This window comes from Schistocerca cancellata, chromosome 5, assembly GCF_023864275.1.
Source record: "Schistocerca cancellata isolate TAMUIC-IGC-003103 chromosome 5, iqSchCanc2.1, whole genome shotgun sequence".
NCBI lineage: Eukaryota > Metazoa > Arthropoda > Insecta > Orthoptera > Acrididae > Schistocerca > Schistocerca cancellata.
Window position 1 is genome coordinate 72203673 of NC_064630.1, and position 8781 is coordinate 72212453.

Here is an 8781-nt window from a genome sequence, read left to right on the forward strand (position 1 = left end):
TGAAGTTACACAAAATAGATGAAACTGCGTCGCCTAGTCTCAGTCCAGTGTACGTCTTAAAGTTTTTCAGTATTTGCTGCTAGTGTCTTTATATGACATAAAGTTCCGCCTAAACGCATTTAACTAATCTGATTAACTTAGTGGGTATTTCTCATTACCTCACCATAGGAATTGCTGTTGCTGTCAGTGTATGCCATCATAAAGCACTCCGTCTTCAGGCCACAAGTCGCCCATCGGAACCATCCGACCGCCGTGTCATTCTCAAAAGTATGCGGACAGGAGGGGCGTGTGGTCAGTACACCGTTCTCCCAGTCGTTATGATGGTTTTCTTTGACCCGAGCTGCTACTATTCGGTCGAGTAGCTCTTCAATTGGTATCACGAGGCTGAGTGCACCCCGAAAAATGGCAACAGCGCATGGCGGCCTGGAAGGTCACCCATCCCAGTGCCGGCCACGCCCAACAGAGCTTGACTTCGGTGATCCGACGGGAACCGGTGTATCCGCTGCGGCAAGGCCGTTGACCTCGGTATCATAGGACTTCTGCAATTCTGAAATACTGAATCGCCAATCCAATGGCTAAAACACAGGTTCAGATTCGTACAACACGCTATTCTCTTGTTACTCAGCAGGCATCGCAGGCATGTATTCCCTCATCCGAATGCTCAAAAAGTGCCGAGTGGCGTCCAAACCATACTATGCCTTTTGTTGCAATTCGCCTATGCCTTTTTTTTGCATATTCTAGAGAACGCGTAAGTTACCGCTTCATCATGCCCCTTGCCTGTTCGTTTGACGAGAGATTTGGTGATCTTGCAGGCCACGATACTTTTTGTACTGATCGAAGAGAACACTGCATCGTTGCAGCCGGATGTTCACTGCCCTCCAGATAAAGTAATCCCCCCTCCTGTGGAAGAATTGGCAGAGATAACTGTTGTGTCTAGACAAGACAGTCTAGACACAAGGCGAGGAAGCCGAAAGGGCACGCGCTTAATTCACGCAGGCTTGCTTAGGTCTGAAACAGGATACGGAATGAATACTATAAAGAAAAGAACATAGCTGCTGGAATACTTAACTTTAATCCATCATTTGTATACAGCATTCTTGATGATACAATTGAGACTCTCTCTAGAAATGGTTAATGGCGCCTTGCTATGTCGTAGCCATGGACTTAGCTGAAGGCTATTCTAACTATCTCTCGGCAAATGAGAGAAAGGCTTCGTCAGTGTAGTCGCTAGCAAAGTCGTCCGTACAACTGGGACGAGTCCTAGTACGTCTCTCTAGACCTGCCGTGTGGTGGCGCTCGGTCTACAATTACTGACAGTGGCGACACGCGGGTCCGACATGTACTAATGGACCGCGGCCGATTTAAAGCTACCACCTAGCAAGTGTGGTGTCTGGCGGTGACACCACAATAACAGCCTGTGCAACTTATGGGATACCGGTTACTTCACCCTGCAGAAACACCAAATGTGAACGCGAGCTGTAATTGGTAGCCCGCACACAACGGAGGTTGTAATGCGAACTCGGTCGCGGGCAAATGCACTCTGGATAGGGCAGCTCACCAGATCTTCACCTTACGCGTACACCACGATCACTGGCATTCAGCTAGAACCTACTCTCATCACTGACGACAAGCTATTAGAGCCTCCAGTCGACTCTTCCGCGCCTCCACAGTGGCCATGCTTGACAGTGACGTGGTGTCAGTGGTGACGTGGTCAGAAGCACACGTAAAGTTCATCCTGCCGCAAGCAGACGGCTGCCAGTTGTCTTTGATGACGCAGCAGTTGCGAAATGTGCCCAGAGTTAGTCCCGGGATGATGATGTGTCGGCCACTGCTGGTCGCACAAAACATCGATGTGTTTCAGACATACCACCGATCTGTTGTGTCCAACATCTGCAGCAATCAGTCAGTTCATCCTGCCACAAGCAGACGGCTGCCAGTTGTCTTTGATGACGCAGCAGTTGCAAAATGTGCCCAGTTAGTGCCGGGATGATGATGTGTCGGCCACTGCTGGTCGCACAAAACATCGATATGTTCCAGACATACCACTGATTTGTTGTGTCCAACATCTGCAGCAATCAGTCAGTTCATCCTGCCGCAAGCAGACGGCTGCCAGTTGTCTTTGATGATGCAGCAGTTGCAAAATGTGCCCAGTTAGTCCCGGGATGATGATGTGTCGGCCACTGCTGGTCGCACAAAGCATCGATGTGTTCCAGACATACCACCGATCTGTTGTGTCCAACATCTGCAGCAATCAGTCAGTTCATCCTGCCGCAAGCAGACGGCTGCCAGTTTTCTTTGATGACGCAGCAGTTGCAAAATGTGCCCAGAGTTAGTCCCGGGATGATGATGTGTCGGCCGCTGCTGGTCGCACAAAGCATCGATGTGTTCCAGACATACCACCAATCTGTTGTGTCCAACATCTGCAGCAATCAGTCAGTTCATCCTGCCGCAAGCAGACGGCTGCCAGTTTTCTTTGATGACGCAGCAGTTGCAAAATGTGCCCAGAGTTAGTCCCGGGATGATGATGTGTCGGCCACTGCTGGTCGCACGAAGCATCGATGTGTTCCAGACATACCACCGATCTGTTGTGTCCAACATCTGCAGCAATCAGTCAGTTCATCCTGCCGCAAGCAGACGGCTGCCAGTTGTCTTTGATGACGCAGCAGTTGCAAAATGTGCCCAGAGTTAGTCCCGGGATGATGATGTGTCGGCCACTGCTGGTCGCACAAAGCATCGATGTGTTCCAGACATATCACCGATCTGTTGTGTCCAACATCTGCAGCAATCAGTCAGTTCATCCTGCCGCAAGCAGACGGCTGTCAGTTTTCTTTGATGACGCAGCAGTTGCAAAATGTGCCCAGAGTTAGTCCCGGGATGATGATGTGTCGGCCACTGCTGGTCGCACAAAGCATCGATGTGTTCCAGACATACCACCGATCTGTTGTGTCCAACATCTGCAGCAATCAGTCAGTTCATCCTGCCGCAAGCAGACGGCTGCCAGTTGTCTTTGATGACGCAGCAGTTGCAAAATGTGCCCAGTTAGTCCCGGGATGATGATGTGTCGGCCACTGCTGGTCGCACAAAGCATCGATGTGTTCCAGACATACCACCGATCTGTTGTGTCCAACATCTGCAGCAATCAGTCAGTTCATCCTGCCACAAGCAGACGGCTGCCAGTTGTCTTTGATGACGCAGCAGTTGCAAAATGAGCCCAGATTTAGTCCCGGGATGATGATGTGTCGGCCACTGCTGGTCGCACAAAGCATCGATGTGTTCCATACACAACTCTGATCTGTTGTGTCCAACATCTGCAGCAATCAGTCGTTACGCCCAACCAGCTTCCCACAGGCCACAGCCGGCCGGAGTGGCCGTGCTGTTCTAGGCGCTACAGTCTGGAGCCAAGCGACCGCTACAGTCGCAGGTTCGAATCCTGCCTCAGGCATGGATGTGTGTGATGTCCTTAGGTTAGTTAGGTTTAATTAGTTCTAAGTTCTAGGCGACTGATGACTTCAGAAGTTAAGTCGCATAGTGCTCAGAGCCATTTGAACCATTTGAACCACAGGCCACAATGCGACCCTATACGAATGGCTGAAGTTGTTCCGCGGGAGTACGTACCCAACTGTTGTACCCTAGAATGAATGCTGCGAACACTGTTCACCTAAAAACTCAGCACAGTTACCGCCCGAAGATTCGTCTCAGACGATGCACAAACAGGGCCTCCTCAGTACCATCTGATCACCTATGACCGTGACAAATGGAGCGCTAACAGTACAACCTCTCAGTATGCACATATTATACCCTGGTTGCACGGAACACAGATCTTGATGGTGCTGTGTTTTTATTTCAGGCAGCGTATGACAGAAATAAGATTAGGTAAAATCAAATGATTTTCGTGTCTCTTTCTACGTGCACATTTCACATGCGCTGTATCAGATTCACATTTCTAGTTGTTCAGAACACTTGGCGACCTGAATCTGTCTCTGCGCTAGGCTTCTGCAGGTTCATGTGACTAACAAACAGATTCTCCCACTCGAAACTAAGTTTTCGGAGCGTTTCTTTTCCGATTCTGCGATTTTGTTTATTAGTTTTTCATATCTATATTCCAAATGTAAATAACCGTCTTCAGTGCATTTGAGTGAGTAACCGTGCAGCAAACTCATCGCTGTAGATATCACCATGTACAGGCATTGCCACTGATTGTTGTGTTCCTATCGATTCACAATTAATCCACAGTCGCTGTCCACAACGGTTCCTTGTGGAATCATATTTGGTCTAAGACGTTGTTCGGAAGGAATGCGAGGCTCTCATTTATTTATCGCCGCCATGGAGAAGTTGTATAACTAATCTACAAGTAACTTACACTGGTTGTCTACTGAATTTTGGTTTCGTGAATTCATTAAATCACACTCTTTCCGGTATTACCAGTTTCAGTCACGAGTGTCTGCAACCAAGTAATAATTCTCATGTATGTTAATGGAGTGGTGTACTTCTTTCATTCGTGTTGCGCTTGATTCAGAACTACAGGCACTTAAATGTGATTTGTCCGCAGCTTCCCGCGCCCGGGTTCCCGGGTTCGATTCCCGGCGGGGTCAGAGATTTTCTCTGCCTCGTGATGACTGGGTGTTGTGTGATGTCCTTAGGTTAAGTTAGGTTTAAGTAGTTCTAAGTTCTAGGGGACTGATGACCATAGATGTTAAGTCCCATAGTGCTCAGAGACATTTTTTAAATGTGATTTGCAGAGTATCCATGTAGATGTAGATGTACATATGCAATCCCTATTAGACTTTCATTTGTAAAAAGAAAAAAAAGTGTATCAGCAACACGGTGGATCGCCTGTCATGCAGCTACTCCCAGTTTTCCTGCTGCTATGACCGCTTAGCTGAAAATCATTTCGTTCAACACACACACTAAATCTACATCTACATCTCTACTCTGCCAACCACAGTGAGGAGCATGGCAAAGGATACGCGCCAATGTACCAGTTATTGGGGTTCTTTCCGTTCCAATCGCCTATGAAGCGCGGAAAGAATGAATGCTCGAACGCCTCTGTGCGTGCAGTAATTATTCTAGTCTTATTCTCACAATCCCTATGTGAGCAATACATAGGGGATCGTAGTCTATTCCTAGAGCCATCATTTAAAGTCGGTTCTTGAAACTCTGTTAACAGACTTTCTGGGGATAATTTACGTCTGTGTTCAAGAATCTTCCAGTTCAATCCTTCAGTATCTCTGTGACACTATTCCATGGATTAAACAAACCATTCGTGCTGCCCTTCTCTGTATACGTTCAATATCCGCTGCAGTCCTATTTTGTATGGTCCCACACACTTGAACAATATTCTAGGATGGGTCGCACCAGTGATTTGTAAGCAATCTACCCTCTAGACTGACTGCACTTTCCTAATATTCCACCTATAAGCCGAAGGCTACTACTTGCTTTACCCACAATTGAACCTATCTGATCATTCCATTCCTTATCCCCACAAACTGTTAACCCAGGTACTTGCATGAATTGGCCAATTCCAGCAGAGGTTCGTTAATATTATAGTCATAGCGTACTACGTTGTTTCGTTTTCTCGTGTGCACGATTTTACATTTCTGAACATTTCAAGCAAGTTGCCGATGTTTGCACTACTTTGACATCTTATAAAGATCTGACTGAATATTTATGCGGCTTCTTTCAGATGGTACTTCACTATAGATAACAACAACACCTACAAAAAGCCTGATGTTATTATTAATGTTGTCTGTAAGGTCATTAACACCAACATGAACAGCGAGGAATTCAAAACGCTTGTCTCGGGTACACCCTTACTTCCACATCTGACTATGATTCTCCATCCCAGATGACAAGCTGCGTCCTTCCTACTAAAATGTCCTCAATCCAGTCACAAATTTCGCTTGATACCCCACATGATCGTACTTTTGACAATAAACATAGGTCAAATGCTTTTCGCAAATCAAGAAATACTGTGTCTACCTGATCCCTCGATGCAAAGCTTTCAGTATGTCATGTGAAAAAGTGAGAGATAGGTTTCACATGATCGATGCTTTCGGAATCCATCGTGGCTAGTGCTGAGGAGGTCATTTTGTTCAAGATATCTCATTATGTTCGAGCTCAGTACATGTTCTAAGATTCTATAAGAACTCGATGTCAAGGATACTGGACGGTAACCTTGTGGATCACTTCTACTACCCTTCTTGTAGACGGATGGAACCTGTGTTTTTTTCCAAGAACAGGGCACGAGTTTTTTGATCGAGGGATATACGGCAGATGCAGCATAGAATCTGACAGGGATTCCATCGAGCCCTGGAGCTTTGTTCAATTTTAACGATTGCAGCTGTTTCGCAACACCACTGACACTAATACTTACTTCATTCATACAATAAAAACTAAACGAGCAGCGATAGAAATACACCGTTTGTTGCAATATGCTTGGGACAACATTACATTTTCAGGCGGACAAACTTTCGAAATTACAGTAGTTACAATTTGCAACAACAGATGGCGCTACAAGTGATGTGAAAGATATAGAAGACAACGCAGTCTGTGGGTGCGCCATTCTGTACGTCGTCTTTCTGCTGTAAGCGTGTGCTGTTCACAACGTGCAAGTGTGCTGTAGACAACATGGTTTATTCCTTAGAACAGAGGATTTTTCTGGTGTTGGAATTCCACCGCCTAGAACACAGTGTTGTTGCAACAAGACGAAGTTTTCAACGGAGGTTTAATGTAACCAAAGGACCGAAAAGCGATACAATAAAGGATCTGTTTGAAAAATTTCAACGGACTGGGAACGTGACGGATGAAAGTGCTGGAAAGGTAGGGCGACCGCATACGGCAACCACAGAGGGCAACGCGCAGCTAGTGCAGCAGGTGATCCGACAGCGGCCTCGGGTTTCCATTCGCCGTGTTGCAGCTGCGGTCCAAATGACGCCAACGTCCACGTATCGTCTCATGCGCCAGAGTTTACACCTCTATCCATACAAAATTCAAACGCGGCAACCCCTCAGCGCCGCTACCATTGCTGCACGAGAGACATTAGCTAATGATATAGTGCACAGGATTGATGACGGCGACATGCATGTGAGCAGCATTTGGTTTACTGACGAAGCTTATTTTTACATGGACGGCTTCGTCAATAAACAGAACTGGCTCATATGGGGAACCGAAAAGCCCCATGTTGCAGTCCCATCGTCCCTGCATCCTCAAAAAGTACTGGTCTGGGCCGCCATTTCTTCCAAAAGAATCATTGGCCCATTTTTCAGATCCGAAACGATTACTGCATCACGCTATCTGGACATTCTTCGTGAATTTGTGGCGGTACAAACTGCCTTAGACGACACTGCGAACACCTCGTGGTTTATGCAAGATGGTGCCCGGCCACATCGCACGGCCGACGTCTTTAATTTCCTGAATGAATATTTCGATGATCGTGTGATTGCTTTGGGCTATCCGAAACATACAGGAGGCGGCGTGGATTGGCCTCCCTATTCACCAGACATGAACCCCTGTGACTTCTTTCTGTGGGGACACTTGAAAGACCAGGTGTACCGCCAGAATCCAGAAACAATTGAACAGCTGAAGCAGTACATCTCATCTGCATGTGAAGCCATTCCGCCAGACACGTTGTCAAAGGTTTCGGGTAATTTCATTCAGAGACTACGCCATATTATTGCTACGCATGGTGGATATGTGGAAAATATCGTACTATAGAGTTTCCCAGACCGCAGCGCCATCTGTTGTTGAAAATTGTAGCTACTGTAACTTCGAAAGTTTGTCTGCCTGAAAATGTACTTTTGTTCCAAGCATATTGCAACAAACGGTGTGTTTCTATCGCTACTCGTTTAGTTTTTATTGCCGTTTCAAATATACCGGTCATTTTTGAAACACCCTGTATTTTCAGCGGTACGAGGATTAAATTCCGGAAATTGTCCTGCGTTTTTCCATTGAGAAGGAACATTTGGAAAAGGAGTTAAGCATTTCAGCTTTTGCTTTGCTTCCCTTAATTTCAGTTCCTGTCTCATTCGCTAGGGTTTGGGTCGCTTTGGTGCGACTAATAGCGTTTATATACGACCATAATTTCTCTCGGTCCTGCGAAAGATCCTTTGACAATGTTCTGCTGAGGTAGTTATTGAAGGCATCACGTATTGCTCTCTTGACAGCCAAAGGCGTTTCATTTAGCATCTCCCTACCTGTAACCCTATGCTTTGTTTTACACCTGTCATGCAGTAATCTCTGTTTCTTTAGAAATTTTTTTTACAGTGACTGTATAACATGGAGGAACCCTCTCATCATGACCTGTTCTACTGGGTGCATATGTATCCAGTGAGCGGTCAACATTGCTTGTAAACTTGAGCCATGGTTTCTCTACATTTTCCTGCTCTATGTGAAAGTTTCAAGTTCGTCATTGAGATGTGACACTATTGAATTTTTATCTAGTTTACAAAACATATATATCTTTCCCCCCAATGAACCATAGACCTTGCCGTTGGTGGGGAGGCTTGCGTGCCTCAGACACACAGATAGCCGTACCGTAGGTGCAACAAGAACGGAAGAGTATCTGTTGAGATGCCAGACAAACGTATGGTTCCTGAAGAGGAGCAGCAGCCTTTTCAGTAGTTACAGTGGCAACAGTCTGGATGATTGACTGATCTGGCCTTGTAACATTAACCAAAACAGCCTTGCTGTGCTGGTACTGCGAACGGCTGAATGCAAGGGGAAACTACGGCCGTAATTTTTCCCGAGGGCATGAAGCTTTACTTTATGGAGAAATGATGATGG

General features: G+C 46.3%; 1 pseudogene; it reads right to left on the minus strand.

Moving 5' to 3' along the window:
• Positions 1–403: 403 nt before the first annotated feature.
• On the minus strand, positions 404–521 carry LOC126189261 (5S ribosomal RNA; annotated as a pseudogene).
• Between the last annotated feature and the right edge of the window lie 8260 nt (positions 522–8781).